General features: G+C 55.3%; 1 protein-coding gene across 1 annotated transcript in view; it reads left to right on the forward strand.

The window, feature by feature from the left end:
* The window catches only part of LOC144493945 (dynein axonemal heavy chain 8-like), a 1,745,965-nt gene that overhangs the window by 1,713,218 nt on the left and 13,496 nt on the right, over positions 1-19,251 (forward strand). The gene's annotated exons all lie outside the window — the stretch shown is intronic.

The following is a 19,251-nucleotide window of genomic DNA, read 5'->3' on the forward strand; positions in this document are numbered from 1 at the left end:
ACTGGGAGTAGAAAAGGCAGAGACACAGAGGCTGGGGGTGTAGTCAAGGCAGAGACGCAGAGACTGGGAGTAGTAAAGGCAGAGACAGAGACTGGGGGAGTAGTAAAAGCAGAGACGCAGAGACTCGGGGAGTAGTAAAGGCAGAGACGCAGAGACTGGGGGAGTAGTAAAGGCAGAGACGCAGAGACTGGGGGAGTAGTAAAGGCAGAGACGCAGAGACTCAGGGAGTAGTTAAGGCAGAGACGCAGAGACTGGGGGAGTAGTAAAGGCAGAGACGCAGAGACTCGGGGAGTAGTTAAGGCAGAGACGCAGAGACTGGGGGAGTAGTAAAGGCAGAGACGCAGAGACTGGGGGAGTAGTAAAGGCAGAGACGCAGAGACTGGGGGAGTAAAGGCAGAGGCGCAGAGACTGGGGAGTAGTAAAGGCAGAGACACAGAGACTCGGGGAGTAGTAAAGGGAGAGACGCAGAGACTGGGGGAGTAGTAAAGGCAGAGACGCAGAGACTGGGGGAGTAGTAAAGGCAGAGACACAGAGGCTGGGGGAGTAGCAATGGCAGAGACGCGGAAACTGTGGGAGTAGTAAAGGCAGAGACGCATTGACTGGGGAGTAGTAAAGGCAGAGACGCAGAGACTGGGGGAGTAGTAAAGGCAGAGACGCAGAGACTGGGGGAGTAGTAAAGGCAGAGACGCAGAGACTGGGGGAGTAGTTAAGGCAGAGACGCAGAGACTGGGGGAGTAGTAATGGCAGAGACGCAGAAACTGTGGGAGTAGTAAAGGCAGAGACGCATCGACTGGGGAGTAGTAAAGGCAGAGACGCAGAGACTGGGGGAGTAGTAAAGGCAGAGACGCAGAGACTGGGGGAGTAGTAAAGGCAGAGACGCAGAGACTCGGGGAGTAGTAAAGGCAGAGACACAGAGACTCGGGGAGTAGTAAAGGCAGAGGCGCAGAGACTGGGGGAGTAGTAAAGGCAGAGACGCAGAGACTGGTGGAGTAGTAAAGGCAGAGACACAGAGACTGGGGGAGTAATAAAGGCAGAGACGCAGAGACTCGGGGAGTAGTAAAGGCAGAGACGCAGAGACTGGGAGTAGAAAAGGCAGAGACGCAGAGACTCGGGGAGTAGTAAAGGCAGAGACGCAGAGACACGGGGAGTAGTAAAGGCAGAGACGCAGAGACTGGTGGAGTAGTACAGGCAGAGACACAGAGACTGGGGGAGTAATAAAGGCAGAGACGCAGAGACTCGGGGAGTAGTAAAGGCAGAGACGCAGAGACTCGGGGAGTAGTAAAGGCAGAGACACAGAGACTGGGGGAGTAATAAAGGCAGAGACACAGAGACTGGGGGAGTAATAAAGGCAGAGACACAGAGGCTGGGGGAGTAGTAAAGGCAGAGACGCAGAGACTGGGGGAGTAGTAAAGGCAGAGACGCAGAGACTCGGGGAGTAGTTAAGGCAGAGACGCAGAGACTGGGGGAGTAGTAAAGGCAGAGACGCAGAGACTGGGGGAGTAGTAAAGGCAGAGACGCAGAGACTGGGGGAGTAAAGGCAGAGGCGCAGAGACTGGGGAGTAGTAAAGGCAGAGACACAGAGACTCGGGGAGTAGTAAAGGGAGAGACGCAGAGACTGGGGGAGTAGTAAAGGCAGAGACGCAGAGACTGGGGGAGTAGTAAAGGCAGAGACACAGAGGCTGGGGGAGTAGCAATGGCAGAGACGCGGAAACTGTGGGAGTAGTAAAGGCAGAGACGCATTGACTGGGGAGTAGTAAAGGCAGAGACGCAGAGACTGGGGGAGTAGTTAAGGCAGAGACGCAGAGACTGGGGGAGTAGTAATGGCAGAGACGCAGAAACTGTGGGAGTAGTAAAGGCAGAGACGCATCGACTGGGGAGTAGTAAAGGCAGAGACGCAGAGACTGGGGGAGTAGTAAAGGCAGAGACGCAGAGACTGGGGGAGTAGTAAAGGCAGAGACGCAGAGACTCGGGGAGTAGTAAAGGCAGAGACACAGAGACTCGGGGAGTAGTAAAGGCAGAGGCGCAGAGACTGGGGGAGTAGTAAAGGCAGAGACGCAGAGACTGGTGGAGTAGTAAAGGCAGAGACACAGAGACTGGGGGAGTAATAAAGGCAGAGACGCAGAGACTCGGGGAGTAGTAAAGGCAGAGACGCAGAGACTCGGGGAGTAGTAAAGGCAGAGACGCAGAGACTGGGAGTAGAAAAGGCAGAGACGCAGAGACTCGGGGAGTAGTAAAGGCAGAGACGCAGAGACACGGGGAGTAGTAAAGGCAGAGACGCAGAGACTGGTGGAGTAGTACAGGCAGAGACACAGAGACTGGGGGAGTAATAAAGGCAGAGACGCAGAGACTCGGGGAGTAGTAAAGGCAGAGACGCAGAGACTCGGGGAGTAGTAAAGGCAGAGACACAGAGACTGGGGGAGTAATAAAGGCAGAGACACAGAGACTGGGGGAGTAATAAAGGCAGAGACGCAGAGACTGGGAGTAGAAAAGGCAGAGACGCAGAGACTGGGAGTAGAAAAGGCAGAGACACAGAGGCTGGGGGGGTAGTAAAGGCAGAGACGCAGAGACTCGGGGAGTAGTAAAGGCAGAGACGCAGAGACTGGGGGAGTCGTAAAGGCAGAGACGCAGAGACTGGGGGAGTAGTAAAGGCAGAGACGCAGAGACTCGGGGAGTAGTTAAGGCAGAGACGCAGAGACTGGGGGAGTAGTAAAGGCAGAGACGCAGTGACTGGGGGAGTAGTAAAGGCAGAGACGCAGAGACTGGGGGAGTCGTAAAGGCAGAGACGCAGAGACTGGGGGAGTAAACGCAGAGGCGCAGAGACTGGGGAGTAGTAAAGGCAGAGACGCAGAGACTGGGGGAGTAGTAAAGGCAGAGACACAGAGACTGGGGGAGTAGTAAAGGCAGAGACGCAGAGACTCGGGGAGTAGTAAAGGCAGAGACGCAGAGACTGGGAGTAGAAAAGGCAGAGACGCAGAGACTGGGGAGTAGTAAAGGCAGAGACGCAGAGACTGGGGGAGTAGTACAGGCAGAGACGCAGAGACTGGGGGAGTAGTAAAGGCAGAGACGCAGAGACTGAGGGAGTAGTAAAGGGAGAGACGCAGAGACTCGGGGAGTAGTAAAGGCAGAGACACAGAGACTCGGGGAGTAGTAAAGGCAGAGACGCAGAGACTTGGGGAGTAGTTAAGGCAGAGACGCGGAGACTGGGGGAGTAGTAAAGGCAGAGACGCAGAGACTCGGGGAGTAGTTAAGGCAGAGACGCAGAGACTCGGGGAGTAGTAAAGGCAGAGACGCAGAGACTGAGGGAGTAGTAAAGGCAGAGACGCAGAGACTGAGGGAGTAGTAAAGGCAGAGACACAGAGACTCGGGGAGTAGTAAAGGCAGAGACGCAGAGACTGGGGGAGTAGTAAAGGGAGAGACGCAGAGACTCGGGGAGTAGTAAAGGCAGAGACACAGAGACTCGGGGAGTAGTAAAGGCAGAGGCGCAGAGACTGGGGGAGTAGTAAAGGCAGAGACGCAGAGACTTGGGGAGTAGTTAAGGCAGAGACGCAGAGACTGGGGGAGGAGTAAAGGCAGAGACGCAGAGACTCGGGGAGTAGTTAAGGCAGAGACGCAGAGACTGGGGGAGTAGTAAAGGCAGAGACGCAGAGACTGGGGGAGTAAAGGCAGAGGCGCAGAGACTGGGAAGTAGTAAAGGCAGAGACGCAGAGACTCGGGGAGTAGTAAAGGCAGAGACGCAGAGACTGGGGAGTAGTAAAGGCAGAGACACAGAGACTCGGGGAGTAGTAAAGGCAGAGACGCAGAGACTGGGGGAGTAGTAAAGGCAGAGACGCAGAGACTGGGGGAGTAAAGGCAGAGGCGCAGAGACTGGGAAGTAGTAAAGGCAGAGACGCAGAGACTCGGGGAGTAGTAAAGGCAGAGACGCAGAGACTGGGGAGTAGTAAAGGCAGAGACACAGAGACTCGGGGAGTAGTAAAGGCAGAGACGCAGAGACTGGGGGAGTAGTAAAGGCAGAGACGCAGAGACTGGGGGAGTAGTAAAGGCAGAGACGCAGAGACTGGGGGAGTTGTAAAGGCAGAGACGCAGAAACTGGGGGAGTAAAGGCAGAGGTGCAGAGACTGGGGAGTAGTAAAGGCAGAGACACAGAGACTCGGGGAGGAGTAAAGGCAGAGACGCAGAGACTGGGGGAGTAGTAAAGGCAGAGACACAGAGACTCGGGGAGTAGTAAAGGCAGAGACGCAGAGACTGGGGGAGTAGTAAAGGCAGAGACGCAGAGACTGGGGGAGTAGTAAAGGCAGAGACGCAGAGACTGGGGGAGTAGTAAAGGCAGAGACGCAGAGACTGGGGGAGTAGTAAAGGCAGAGACGCAGAGACTGGGGGAGTAGTTAAGGCAGAGACGCAGAGACTCGGGGAGTAGTAAAGGCAGAGACGCAGAGACTGGGGGAGTAGTAAAGGCAGAGACGCAGAGACTGGGGGAGTAGTAAAGGCAGAGACGCAGAGACTGGGGGAGTAGTAAAGGCAGAGACGCAGAGACTGGGGGAGTAGTAAAGGCAGAGACGCAGAGACTGGGGGAGTTGTAAAGGCAGAGACGCAGAGACTGGGGGAGTAGTTAAGGCAGAGACGCAGAGACTGGGGGAGTAGTAAAGGCAGAGACGCAGAGACTGGGGGAGTAGTAAAGGCAGAGACACAGAGACTCGGGGAGTAGTAAAGGCAGAGACGCAGAGACTGGGGGAGTAGTAAAGGCAGAGACGCAGAGACTGGGGGAGTAGTAAAGGCAGAGACACAGAGACTCGGGGAGTAGTAAAGGCAGAGACGCAGAGACTGGGGGAGTAGTAAAGGCAGAGACGCAGAGACTGGGGGAGTAGTTAAGGCAGAGACGCAGAGACTCGGGGAGTAGTAAAGGCAGAGACGCAGAGACTGGGGGAGTAGTAAAGGCAGAGACGCAGAGACTGGGGGAGTAGTAAAGGCAGAGACGCAGAGACTGGGGGAGTAGTTAAGGCAGAGACGCAGAGACTGGGGGAGTAGTAAAGGCAGAGACGCAGAGACTGGGGGAGTAGTAATGGCAGAGACGCAGAAACTGTGGGAGTAGTAAAGGCAGAGACGCATCGACTGGGGAGTAGTAAAGGCAGAGACGCAGAGACTGGGGGAGTAGTTAAGGCAGAGACGCAGAGACTGGGGGAGTAGTAAAGGCAGAGACACAGAGACTGGGGGAGTAATAAAGGCAGAGACGCAGAGACTCGGGGAGTAGTAAAGGCAGAGACGCAGAGACTGGGGGAGTAGTAAAGGCAGAGACGCAGAGACTGGGGGAGTAGTAAAGGCAGAGACGCAGAGACTGGGGGAGTAGTTAAGGCAGAGACGCAGAGACTGGGGGAGTAGTAAAGGCAGAGACGCAGAGACTGGGGGAGTAGTAATGGCAGAGACGCAGAAACTGTGGGAGTAGTAAAGGCAGAGACGCATCGACTGGGGAGTAGTAAAGGCAGAGACGCAGAGACTGGGGGAGTAGTAAAGGCAGAGACGCAGAGACTGGGGGAGTAGTAATGGCAGAGACGCAGAAACTGTGGGAGTAGTAAAGGCAGAGACGCAGAGACTGGGGGAGTAGTAATGGCAGAGACGCAGAAACTGTGGGAGTAGTAAAGGCAGAGACGCATCGACTGGGGAGTAGTAAAGGCAGAGACACAGAGACTGGGGGAGTAATAAAGGCAGAGACGCAGAGACTCGGGGAGTAGTAAAGGCAGAGACGCAGAGACTCGGGGAGTAGTAAAGGCAGAGACGCAGAGACTCGGGGAGTAGTAAAGGCAGAGACGCAGAGACTGGGAGTAGAAAAGGCAGAGACGCAGAGACTCGGGGAGTAGTCAAGGCAGAGACGCAGAGACACGGGGAGTAGTAAAGGCAGAGACGCAGAGACTGGTGGAGTAGTACAGGCAGAGACACAGAGACTGGGGGAGTAATAAAGGCAGAGACGCAGAGACTCGGGGAGTAGTAAAGGCAGAGACACAGAGACTGGGGGAGTAATAAAGGCAGAGACACAGAGACTGGGGGAGTAATAAAGGCAGAGACGCAGAGACTGGGAGTAGAAAAGGCAGAGACGCAGAGACTGGGAGTAGAAAAGGCAGAGACACAGAGGCTGGGGGGGTAGTAAAGGCAGAGACGCAGAGACTCGGGGAGTAGTAAAGGCAGAGACGCAGAGACTGGGGGAGTCGTAAAGGCAGAGACGCAGAGACTGGGGGAGTAGTAAAGGCAGAGACGCAGAGACTCGGGGAGTAGTAAAGGCAGAGACGCAGAGACTGGGGGAGTCGTAAAGGCAGAGACGCAGAGACTGGGGGAGTAAACGCAGAGGCGCAGAGACTGGGGAGTAGTAAAGGCAGAGACGCAGAGACTGGGGGAGTAGTAAAGGCAGAGACACAGAGACTGGGGGAGTAGTAAAGGCAGAGACGCAGAGACTCGGGGAGTAGTAAAGGCAGAGACGCAGAGACTGGGAGTAGAAAAGGCAGAGACGCAGAGACTGGGGAGTAGTAAAGGCAGAGACGCAGCGACTGGGGGAGTAGTAAAGGCAGAGGCGCAGAGACTGGGGGAGTAGTAAAGGCAGAGACGCAGAGACTTGGGGAGTAGTTAAGGCAGAGACGCGGAGACTGGGGGAGTAGTAAAGGCAGAGACGCAGAGACTCGGGGAGTAGTTAAGGCAGAGACGCAGAGACTGGGGGAGTAGTAAAAGCAGAGACGCAGAGACTGGGGGAGTAGTAAAAGCAGAGACACAGAGACTGGGGGAGTAAAGGCAGAGGCGCAGAGACTGGGAAGTAGTAAAGGCAGAGACGCAGAGACTCGGGGAGTAGTAAAGGCAGAGACGCAGAGACTGGGGAGTAGTAAAGGCAGAGACACAGAGACTCGGGGAGTAGTAAAGGCAGAGACGCAGAGACTGGGGGAGTAGTAAAGGCAGAGACGCAGAGACTGGGGGAGTAGTAAAGGCAGAGACGCAGAGACTGGGGGAGTAGTAAAGGCAGAGACGCAGAGACTGGGGGAGTAGTAAAGGCAGAGACGCAGAGACTGGGGGAGTTGTAAAGGCAGAGACGCAGAAACTGGGGGAGTAAAGGCAGAGGTGCGGAGACTGGGGAGTAGTAAAGGCAGAGACACAGAGACTCGGGGAGTAGTAAAGGCAGAGACGCAGAGACTGGGGGAGTAGTAAAGGCAGAGACGCAGAGACTGGGGGAGTAGTAAAGGCAGAGACACAGAGACTCGGGGAGTAGTAAAGGCAGAGACGCAGAGACTGGGGGAGTAGTAAAGGCAGAGACGCAGAGACTGGGGGAGTAGTAAAGGCAGAGACGCAGAGACTGGGGGAGTAGTTAAGGCAGAGACGCAGAGACTGGGGGAGTAGTAAAGGCAGAGACGCAGAGACTGGGGGAGTAGTAAAGGCAGAGACGCAGAGACTGGGGGAGTAGTAAAGGCAGAGACGCAGAGACTGGGGGAGTAGTTAAGGCAGAGACGCAGAGACTGGGGGAGTAGTAAAGGCAGAGACGCAGAGACTGGGGGAGTAGTTAAGGCAGAGACGCAGAGACTGGGGGAGTAGTAAAGGCAGAGACGCAGAAACTGTGGGAGTAGTAAAGGCAGAGACGCCTTGACTGGGGAGTAGTAAAGGCAGAGGCGCAGAGACTGGGGGAGTAGTAAAGGCAGAGACGCAGAGACTGGGGGAGTAGTAAAGGCAGAGACGCAGAGACTGGGGGAGTAAAGGCAGAGGCGCAGAGACTGGGGAGTAGTAAAGGCAGAGACGCAGAGACTGGGGGAGTAGTAAAGGCAGAGACGCAGAGACTGGGGGAGTAGTAAAGGCAGAGACGCAGAGACTGGGGGAGTAGTAAAGGCAGAGACGCAGAGTCTGGGGGAGTAGTTAAGGCAGAGACGCAGAGACTGGGGGAGTAGTAATGGCAGAGACGCAGAAACTGTGGGAGAAGTAAAGGCAGAGACGCATGGACTGGGGAGTAGTAAAGGCAGAGACGCAGAAACTGGGGGAGTAGTAAAGGCAGAGACGCAGAAACTGGGGGAGTAGTAAAGGCAGAGACACAGAGACTGGGAGTAGAAAAGGCAGAGACGCAGAGACTCGGGGAGTAGTAAAGGCAGAGACGCAGAGACTCGGGGAGTAGTAAAGGCAGAGACGCAGAGACTGGGGGAGTAATAAAGGCAGAGACTGGGGGAGTAATAAAGGCAGAGGCGCAGAGACGGGGAGAGCAGTAAAGGCAGAGACGCAGAGACGGGTGGAGTAGTAAAGGCAGAGACACAGCGACTGGGGGAGTAGTAAAGGCAGAGACGCAGAGACTCGGGGAGTAGTTAAGGCAGAGACGCAGAGACTGGGGGAGTAGTAAAGGCAGAGACGCAGTGACTGGGGGAGTAAACGCAGAGGCGCAGAGACTGGGGAGTAGTAAAGGCAGAGACGCAGAGACTGGGGGAGTAGTAAAGGCAGAGACACAGAGACTGGGGGAGTAGTAAAGGCAGAGACGCAGAGACTGGGGGAGTAAACGCAGAGGCGCAGAGACTGGGGAGTAGTAAAGGCAGAGACGCAGAGACTGGGGGAGTAGTAAAGGCAGAGACACAGAGACTGGGGGAGTAGTAAAGGCAGAGACGCAGAGACTCGGGGAGTAGTAAAGGCAGAGACGCAGAGACTGGGAGTAGAAAAGGCAGAGACGCAGAGACTGGGGGAGTAGTAAAGGCAGAGGCGCAGAGACTGGGGGAGTAGTAAAGGCAGAGACGCAGAGACTTGGGGAGTAGTTAAGGCAGAGACGCGGAGACTGGGGGAGTAGTAAAGGCAGACACGCAGAGACTCGGGGAGTAGTTAAGGCAGAGACGCAGAGACTGGGGGAGTAGTAAAGGCAGAGACGCAGAGACTCGGGGAGTAGTAAAGGCAGAGACGCAGAGACTGGGGGAGTAGTAAAGGCAGAGACGCAGAGACTGGGGGAGTAGTAAAAGCAGAGACGCAGAGACTGGGGGAGTAAAGGCAGAGGCGCAGAGACTGGGGGAGTAGTAAAGGCAGAGACGCAGAGACTGGGGGAGTAGTTAAGGCAGAGACGCAGAGACTCGGGGAGTAGTAAAGGCAGAGACGCAGAGACTGGGGGAGTAGTAAAGGCAGAGACGCAGAGACTGGGGGAGTAGTAAAGGCAGAGACGCAGAGACTGGGGGAGTAGTAAAGGCAGAGACGCAGAGACTGGGGGAGTAGTAAAGGCAGAGACGCAGAGACTGGGGGAGTTGTAAAGGCAGAGACGCAGAGACTGGGGGAGTAGTTAAGGCAGAGACGCAGAGACTGGGGGAGTAGTAAAGGCAGAGACGCAGAGACTGGGGGAGTAGTAAAGGCAGAGACACAGAGACTCGGGGAGTAGTAAAGGCAGAGACGCAGAGACTGGGGGAGTAGTAAAGGCAGAGACGCAGAGACTGGGGGAGTAGTAAAGGCAGAGACACAGAGACTCGGGGAGTAGTAAAGGCAGAGACGCAGAGACTGGGGGAGTAGTAAAGGCAGAGACGCAGAGACTGGGGGAGTAGTTAAGGCAGAGACGCAGAGACTCGGGGAGTAGTAAAGGCAGAGACGCAGAGACTGGGGGAGTAGTAAAGGCAGAGACGCAGAGACTGGGGGAGTAGTAAAGGCAGAGACGCAGAGACTGGGGGAGTAGTTAAGGCAGAGACGCAGAGACTGGGGGAGTAGTAAAGGCAGAGACGCAGAGACTGGGGGAGTAGTAATGGCAGAGACGCAGAAACTGTGGGAGTAGTAAAGGCAGAGACGCATCGACTGGGGAGTAGTAAAGGCAGAGACGCAGAGACTGGGGGAGTAGTTAAGGCAGAGACGCAGAGACTGGGGGAGTAGTAAAGGCAGAGACACAGAGACTGGGGGAGTAATAAAGGCAGAGACGCAGAGACTCGGGGAGTAGTAAAGGCAGAGACGCAGAGACTGGGGGAGTAGTAAAGGCAGAGACGCAGAGACTGGGGGAGTAGTAAAGGCAGAGACGCAGAGACTGGGGGAGTAGTTAAGGCAGAGACGCAGAGACTGGGGGAGTAGTAAAGGCAGAGACGCAGAGACTGGGGGAGTAGTAATGGCAGAGACGCAGAAACTGTGGGAGTAGTAAAGGCAGAGACGCATCGACTGGGGAGTAGTAAAGGCAGAGACGCAGAGACTGGGGGAGTAGTAAAGGCAGAGACGCAGAGACTGGGGGAGTAGTAATGGCAGAGACGCAGAAACTGTGGGAGTAGTAAAGGCAGAGACGCAGAGACTGGGGGAGTAGTAATGGCAGAGACGCAGAAACTGTGGGAGTAGTAAAGGCAGAGACGCATCGACTGGGGAGTAGTAAAGGCAGAGACACAGAGACTGGGGGAGTAATAAAGGCAGAGACGCAGAGACTCGGGGAGTAGTAAAGGCAGAGACGCAGAGACTCGGGGAGTAGTAAAGGCAGAGACGCAGAGACTCGGGGAGTAGTAAAGGCAGAGACGCAGAGACTGGGAGTAGAAAAGGCAGAGACGCAGAGACTCGGGGAGTAGTCAAGGCAGAGACGCAGAGACACGGGGAGTAGTAAAGGCAGAGACGCAGAGACTGGTGGAGTAGTACAGGCAGAGACACAGAGACTGGGGGAGTAATAAAGGCAGAGACGCAGAGACTCGGGGAGTAGTAAAGGCAGAGACACAGAGACTGGGGGAGTAATAAAGGCAGAGACACAGAGACTGGGGGAGTAATAAAGGCAGAGACGCAGAGACTGGGAGTAGAAAAGGCAGAGACGCAGAGACTGGGAGTAGAAAAGGCAGAGACACAGAGGCTGGGGGGGTAGTAAAGGCAGAGACGCAGAGACTCGGGGAGTAGTAAAGGCAGAGACGCAGAGACTGGGGGAGTCGTAAAGGCAGAGACGCAGAGACTGGGGGAGTAGTAAAGGCAGAGACGCAGAGACTCGGGGAGTAGTAAAGGCAGAGACGCAGAGACTGGGGGAGTCGTAAAGGCAGAGACGCAGAGACTGGGGGAGTAAACGCAGAGGCGCAGAGACTGGGGAGTAGTAAAGGCAGAGACGCAGAGACTGGGGGAGTAGTAAAGGCAGAGACACAGAGACTGGGGGAGTAGTAAAGGCAGAGACGCAGAGACTCGGGGAGTAGTAAAGGCAGAGACGCAGAGACTGGGAGTAGAAAAGGCAGAGACGCAGAGACTGGGGAGTAGTAAAGGCAGAGACGCAGCGACTGGGGGAGTAGTAAAGGCAGAGGCGCAGAGACTGGGGGAGTAGTAAAGGCAGAGACGCAGAGACTTGGGGAGTAGTTAAGGCAGAGACGCGGAGACTGGGGGAGTAGTAAAGGCAGAGACGCAGAGACTCGGGGAGTAGTTAAGGCAGAGACGCAGAGACTGGGGGAGTAGTAAAAGCAGAGACGCAGAGACTGGGGGAGTAGTAAAAGCAGAGACACAGAGACTGGGGGAGTAAAGGCAGAGGCGCAGAGACTGGGAAGTAGTAAAGGCAGAGACGCAGAGACTCGGGGAGTAGTAAAGGCAGAGACGCAGAGACTGGGGAGTAGTAAAGGCAGAGACACAGAGACTCGGGGAGTAGTAAAGGCAGAGACGCAGAGACTGGGGGAGTAGTAAAGGCAGAGACGCAGAGACTGGGGGAGTAGTAAAGGCAGAGACGCAGAGACTGGGGGAGTAGTAAAGGCAGAGACGCAGAGACTGGGGGAGTAGTAAAGGCAGAGACGCAGAGACTGGGGGAGTTGTAAAGGCAGAGACGCAGAAACTGGGGGAGTAAAGGCAGAGGTGCGGAGACTGGGGAGTAGTAAAGGCAGAGACACAGAGACTCGGGGAGTAGTAAAGGCAGAGACGCAGAGACTGGGGGAGTAGTAAAGGCAGAGACGCAGAGACTGGGGGAGTAGTAAAGGCAGAGACACAGAGACTCGGGGAGTAGTAAAGGCAGAGACGCAGAGACTGGGGGAGTAGTAAAGGCAGAGACGCAGAGACTGGGGGAGTAGTAAAGGCAGAGACGCAGAGACTGGGGGAGTAGTTAAGGCAGAGACGCAGAGACTGGGGGAGTAGTAAAGGCAGAGACGCAGAGACTGGGGGAGTAGTAAAGGCAGAGACGCAGAGACTGGGGGAGTAGTAAAGGCAGAGACGCAGAGACTGGGGGAGTAGTTAAGGCAGAGACGCAGAGACTGGGGGAGTAGTAAAGGCAGAGACGCAGAGACTGGGGGAGTAGTTAAGGCAGAGACGCAGAGACTGGGGGAGTAGTAAAGGCAGAGACGCAGAAACTGTGGGAGTAGTAAAGGCAGAGACGCCTTGACTGGGGAGTAGTAAAGGCAGAGGCGCAGAGACTGGGGGAGTAGTAAAGGCAGAGACGCAGAGACTGGGGGAGTAGTAAAGGCAGAGACGCAGAGACTGGGGGAGTAAAGGCAGAGGCGCAGAGACTGGGGAGTAGTAAAGGCAGAGACGCAGAGACTGGGGGAGTAGTAAAGGCAGAGACGCAGAGACTGGGGGAGTAGTAAAGGCAGAGACGCAGAGACTGGGGGAGTAGTAAAGGCAGAGACGCAGAGTCTGGGGGAGTAGTTAAGGCAGAGACGCAGAGACTGGGGGAGTAGTAATGGCAGAGACGCAGAAACTGTGGGAGAAGTAAAGGCAGAGACGCATGGACTGGGGAGTAGTAAAGGCAGAGACGCAGAAACTGGGGGAGTAGTAAAGGCAGAGACGCAGAAACTGGGGGAGTAGTAAAGGCAGAGACACAGAGACTGGGAGTAGAAAAGGCAGAGACGCAGAGACTCGGGGAGTAGTAAAGGCAGAGACGCAGAGACTCGGGGAGTAGTAAAGGCAGAGACGCAGAGACTGGGGGAGTAATAAAGGCAGAGACTGGGGGAGTAATAAAGGCAGAGGCGCAGAGACGGGGAGAGCAGTAAAGGCAGAGACGCAGAGACGGGTGGAGTAGTAAAGGCAGAGACACAGCGACTGGGGGAGTAGTAAAGGCAGAGACGCAGAGACTCGGGGAGTAGTTAAGGCAGAGACGCAGAGACTGGGGGAGTAGTAAAGGCAGAGACGCAGTGACTGGGGGAGTAAACGCAGAGGCGCAGAGACTGGGGAGTAGTAAAGGCAGAGACGCAGAGACTGGGGGAGTAGTAAAGGCAGAGACACAGAGACTGGGGGAGTAGTAAAGGCAGAGACGCAGAGACTGGGGGAGTAAACGCAGAGGCGCAGAGACTGGGGAGTAGTAAAGGCAGAGACGCAGAGACTGGGGGAGTAGTAAAGGCAGAGACACAGAGACTGGGGGAGTAGTAAAGGCAGAGACGCAGAGACTCGGGGAGTAGTAAAGGCAGAGACGCAGAGACTGGGAGTAGAAAAGGCAGAGACGCAGAGACTGGGGGAGTAGTAAAGGCAGAGGCGCAGAGACTGGGGGAGTAGTAAAGGCAGAGACGCAGAGACTTGGGGAGTAGTTAAGGCAGAGACGCGGAGACTGGGGGAGTAGTAAAGGCAGACACGCAGAGACTCGGGGAGTAGTTAAGGCAGAGACGCAGAGACTGGGGGAGTAGTAAAGGCAGAGACGCAGAGACTCGGGGAGTAGTAAAGGCAGAGACGCAGAGACTGGGGGAGTAGTAAAGGCAGAGACGCAGAGACTGGGGGAGTAGTAAAAGCAGAGACGCAGAGACTGGGGGAGTAAAGGCAGAGGCGCAGAGACTGGGAAGTAGTAAAGGCAGAGACGCAGAGACTCGGGGAGTAGTAAAGGCAGAGACGCAGAGACTGGGGAGTAGTAAAGGCAGAGACACAGAGACTCGGGGAGTAGTAAAGGCAGAGACGCAGAGACTGGGGGAGTAGTAAAGGCAGAGACGCAGAGACTGGGGGAGTAGTAAAGGCAGAGACGCAGAGACTGGGGGAGTAGTAAAGGCAGAGACGCAGAGACTGGGGGAGTAGTAAAGGCAGAGACGCAGAGACTGGGGGAGTTGTAAAGGCAGAGACGCAGAAACTGGGGGAGTAAAGGCAGAGGTGCAGAGACTGGGGAGTAGTAAAGGCAGAGACACAGAGACTCGGGGAGTAGTAAAGGCAGAGACGCAGAGACTGGGGGAGTAGTAAAGGCAGAGACGCAGAGACTGGGGGAGTAGTAAAGGCAGAGACACAGAGACTCGGGGAGTAGTAAAGGCAGAGACGCAGAGACTGGGGGAGTAGTAAAGGCAGAGACGCAGAGACTGGGGGAGTAGTAAAGGCAGAGACACAGAGACTCGGGGAGTAGTAAAGGCAGAGACGCAGAGACTGGGGGAGTAGTAAAGGCAGGGACGCAGAGACTGGGGGAGTAGTAAAGGCAGAGACGCAGAGACTGGGGGAGTAGTTAAGGCAGAGACGCAGAGACTGGGGGAGTAGTAAAGGCAGAGACGCAGAGACTGGGGGAGTAGTAAAGGCAGAGACGCCTTGACTGGGGAGTAGTAAAGGCAGAGGCGCAGAGACTGGGGGAGTAGTAAAGGCAGAGACGCAGAGACTGGGGGAGTAGTAAAGGCAGAGACGCAGAGACTGGGGGAGTAAAGGCAGAGGCGCAGAGACTGGGGAGTAGTAAAGGCAGAGACACAGAGACTCGGGGAGTAGTAAAGGCAGAGACGCAGAGACTGGGGGAGTAGTAAAGGCAGAGACGCAGAGACTGGGGGAGTAGTAAAGGCAGAGACGCAGAGACTGGGGGAGTAGTAAAGGCAGAGACGCAGAGTCTGGGGGAGTAGTTAAGGCAGAGACGCAGAGACTGGGGGAGTAGTAATGGCAGAGACGCAGAAACTGTGGGAGTAGTAAAGGCAGAGACGCATTGACTGGGGAGTAGTAAAGGCAGAGACGCAGAAACTGGGGGAGTTGTAAAGGCAGAGACGCATTGACTGGGGAGTAGTAAAAGCAGAGACGCAGAGACTCGGGGAGTAGTTAAGGCAGAGACACAGAGACTGGGAGTAGAAAAGGCAGAGACGCAGAGACTCGGGGAGTAGTAAAGGCAGAGACGCAGAGACTCGGGGAGTAGTAAAGGCAGAGACCCAGAGACTGGGGGAGTAATAAAGGCAGAGACTGGGGGAGTAATAAAGGCAGAGGCGCAGATACGGGGAGAGCAGTAAAGGCAGAGACGCAGAGACGGGTGGAGTAGTAAAGGCAGAGACGCAGAGACTGGGGGAGTAGTAAAGGCAGAGACGCAGAGACTCCGGGAGTAGTTAAGGCAGAGACGCAGAGACTGGGGGAGTAGTAAAGGCAGAGACGCAGAGACTGGGGGAGTCGTAAAGGCAGAGACGCAGAGACTGGGGGAGTAGTAAAGGCAGAGACGCAGAGACTGGGGGAGTCGTAAAGGCAGAGACGCAGTGACTGGGGGAGTAGTAAAGGCAGAGACGCAGAGACTGGGGGAGTCGTAAAGGCAGAGACGCAGAGACTGGGGGAGTAAACGCAGAGGCGCAGAGACTGGGGAGTAGTAAAGGCAGAGACGCAGAGACTGGGGGAGTAGTAAAGGCAGAGACACAGAGACTGGGGGAGTAGTAAAGGCAGAGACGCAGAGACTCGGGGAGTAGTAAAGGCAGAGACGCAGAGACTGGGAGTAGAAAAGGCAGAGGCGCAGAGACTGGGGGAGTAGTAAAGGCAGAGACGCAGAGACTTGGGGAGTAGTTAAGGCAGAGACGCGGAGACTGGGGGTGTAGTAAAGGCAGAGACGCAGAGACTCGGGGAGTAGTTAAGGCAGAGACGCAGAGACTGGGGGAGTAGTAAAAGCAGAGACGCAGAGACTGGGAAGTAGTAAAGGCAGAGACGCAGAGACTCGGGGAGTAGTAAAGGCAGAGACGCAGAGACTGGGGAGTAGTAAAGGCAGAGACACAGAGACTCGGGGAGTAGTAAAGGCAGAGACGCAGAGACTGGGGGAGTAGTAAAGGCAGAGACGCAGAGACTGGGGGAGTAGTAAAGGCAGAGACGCAGAGACTGGGGGAGTAGTAAAGGCAGAGACGCAGAGACTGGGGGAGTTGTAAAGGCAGAGACGCAGAAACTGGGGGAGTAAAGGCAGAGGTGCAGAGACTGGGGAGTAGTAAAGGCAGAGACACAGAGACTCGGGGAGTAGTAAAGGCAGAGACGCAGAGACTGGGGGAGTAGTAAAGGCAGAGACGCAGAGACTGGGGGAGTAGTAAAGGCAGAGACACAGAGACTCGGGGAGTAGTAAAGGCAGAGACGCAGAGACTGGGGGAGTAGTAAAGGCAGAGACGCAGAGACTGGGGGAGTAGTAAAGGCAGAGACACAGAGACTCGGGGAGTAGTAAAGGCAGAGACGCAGAGACTGGGGGAGTAGTAAAGGCAGAGACGCAGAGACTGGGGGAGTAGTAAAGGCAGAGACGCAGAGACTGGGGGAGTAGTTAAGGCAGAGACGCAGAGACTGGGGGAGTAGTAAAGGCAGAGACGCAGAGACTGGGGGAGTAGTAAAGGCAGAGACGCCTTGACTGGGGAGTAGTAAAGGCAGAGGCGCAGAGACTGGGGGAGTAGTAAAGGCAGAGACGCAGAGACTGGGGGAGTAGTAAAGGCAGAGACGCAGAGACTGGGGGAGTAAAGGCAGAGGCGCAGAGACTGGGGAGTAGTAAAGGCAGAGACACAGAGACTCGGGGAGTAGTAAAGGCAGAGACGCAGAGACTGGGGGAGTAGTAAAGGCAGAGACGCAGAGACTGGGGGAGTAGTAAAGGCAGAGACGCAGAGACTGGGGGAGTAGTAATGGCAGAGACGCAGAAACTGTGGGAGTAGTAAAGGCAGAGACGCATTGACTGGGGAGTAGTAAAGGCAGAGACGCAGAAACTGGGGGAGTAGTAAAGGCAGAGACGCAGAGACTGGGGGAATAGTTAAGGCAGAGACACAGAGACTGGGAGTAGAAAAGGCAGAGACGCAGAGACTCGGGGAGTAGTAAAGGCAGAGACGCAGAGACTCGGGGAGTAGTAAAGGCAGAGACGCAGAGACTGGGGGAGTAATAAAGGCAGAGACTGGGGGAGTAATAAAGGCAGAGGCGCAGAGACGGGGAGAGCAGTAAAGGCAGAGACGCAGAGACGGGTGGAGTAGTAAAGGCAGAGACACAGCGACTGGGGGAGTAATAAAGGCAGAGACGCAGAGACTCGGGGAGTAGTAAAGGCAGAGACGCAGAGACTCGGGGAGTAGTAAAGGCAGAGACGCAGAGACTGGGGGAGTAGTAAAGGCAGAGACGCAGATACTGGGGGAGTCGTAAAGGCAGAGACGCAGAGACTGGGGAGTAGTAAAGGCAGAGACGCAGATACTGGGGGAGTAGTAAAGGCAGAGACGCAGAGACTGGGGGAGTAGTAAAGGCAGAGACGCAGAGAGTGGGGGAGTAAAGGCAGAGGCGCAGAGACTGGGGAGTAGTAAAGGCAGAGACGCAGAGACTGGGGGAGTCGTAAAGGCAGAGACACAGAGACTGGGGGAGTAGTTAAGGCAGAGACGCAGAGACTGGGGGAGTAGTAATGGCAGAGACGCAGAAACTGTGGGAGTAGTAAAGGCAGAGACGTATCGACTGGGGAGTAGTAAAGGCAGAGACGCAGAGACTGGGGGAGTAGTAAAGGCAGAGACGCAGATACTGGGGGAGTAGTAAAGGCAGAGACACAGAGACTGGGGGAGTAGTAAAGGCAGAGACGCAGATACTGGGGGAGTAGTAAAGGCAGAGACGCAGATACTGGGGGAGTAGTAAAGGCAGAGACGCAGAGACTGGGGGAGTAGTAAAGGCAGAGACGCAGAGACCGAGGGAGTAGTAAAAGCAGAGACGCAGAGACTGGGGGAGTAGTAAAGGCAGAGACGCAGAGACTGGGAGTAGAAAAGGCAGAGACGCAGAGACTCGGGGAGTAGTAAAGGCAGAGACACAGAGACTCGGGGAGTAGTAAAGGCAGAGACGCAGAGACTGGGAGTAGAAAAGGCAGAGATGTAGAGACTCGGGGAGTAGTAAAGGCAGAGACCCAGAGACTGGGAATAGAAAAGGCAGAGACGCAGAGACTGGGGGAGTAGTAAAGGCAGAGACGCAGAGACTGGGGGAGTAGTAAAGGCAGAGACGCAGAGACTCGGGGAGTAGTTAAGGCAGAGACGCAGAGACTGGGGGAGTAGTAAAGGCAGAGACGCAGAGACTGGGGGAGTAGTAAAGGCAGAGACGCAGAGACTGGGGGAGTAAAGGCAGAGACGCAGAGACTGGGGGAGTAAAGGCAGAGACGCAGAGACTGGGGGAGTAGTAAAGGCAGAGACGCAGAGACTGGGGGAGTAGTTAAGGCAGAGACGCAGAGACTGGGGGAGTAGTAAAGGCAGAGACGCAGAGACTGGGGGAGTAGTAAAGGCAGAGACGCAGAGACTGGGGGAGTAGTAAAGGCAGAGACGCAGAGACTGGGGGAGTAGTAAAGGCAGAGACACAGAGACTGGGGGAGTAGTAAAGGCAGAGACGCAGAGACTGGGGGAGTAGTAAAGGCAGAGACGCAGAAACTGTGGGAGTAGTAAAGGCAGAGATGCAGAGACGGGGAGAATAGTAAAGGCAGAGACGCAGAAACTGTGGGAGTAGTAAAGGCAGAGACGCAGAGACGGGGAGAATAGTAAAGGCAGAGACGCAGAAACTGTGGGAGTAGTAAAGGCAGAGACGCAGAGACTGGGGGAGTAGTTGAGGCAGTTTGGTGAAATTGGAAAGGAGCAAGTATGAAATCTGATAAAGCAGAGAGACCCGTTGGAGCAGAGAAGACTGAGGGGCGACCTGATTGAGGTGTTCAAGATTGAGGGGCATGGACAGAGTGGATAGGGAGCAGCTGTTCCCCTTAGTTGAAGGGTCAGTTACGAGGGGACACAAGTTAAAAGTGAGGGGTGGGAGGTTCGGGCGGATTTGAGGAAAAAACCTTTTACCCAGAGGGTGGCGACAGTCTGGAATGCGCTGCCTGGGCGGGTGGTGGAGGCGGGATGCCTCACATCCTTTAAAAAGTACCTGGACGAGTACTTGACACGCCATAACATTCAAGGCAATGGGCCAAGTGCTGGCAAGTGGGATTAGGGGGGTAGGTCAGGGCATTTCATCAGTCGGTGCAGACTCGATGGGCCGAAGGGCCTCTTCTGCACTGTAGTATTCTGTGATTCTGTGAACCCCTGTGGCTCAGGACATTGGTGGAAGAAAAAGGCATGCAGAAATACAGACCCCCCCCCCCCACTGCAGCTGTCAGTGTGTCGCTGGGGCGTTTACATCCACTCATTCTCTTCCTGAACTTGTCCAAATGAATATTAAGGCCAGACTGCTGGAATATGCTTGAACTTGCAGTGAGCTTCATAGGTACAGTGTCGCTGGGCAAAGATA

This window comes from Mustelus asterias, chromosome 5 (genome assembly GCF_964213995.1).
Source record: "Mustelus asterias chromosome 5, sMusAst1.hap1.1, whole genome shotgun sequence".
Classification (NCBI taxonomy): Eukaryota; Metazoa; Chordata; class Chondrichthyes; order Carcharhiniformes; family Triakidae; genus Mustelus; species Mustelus asterias.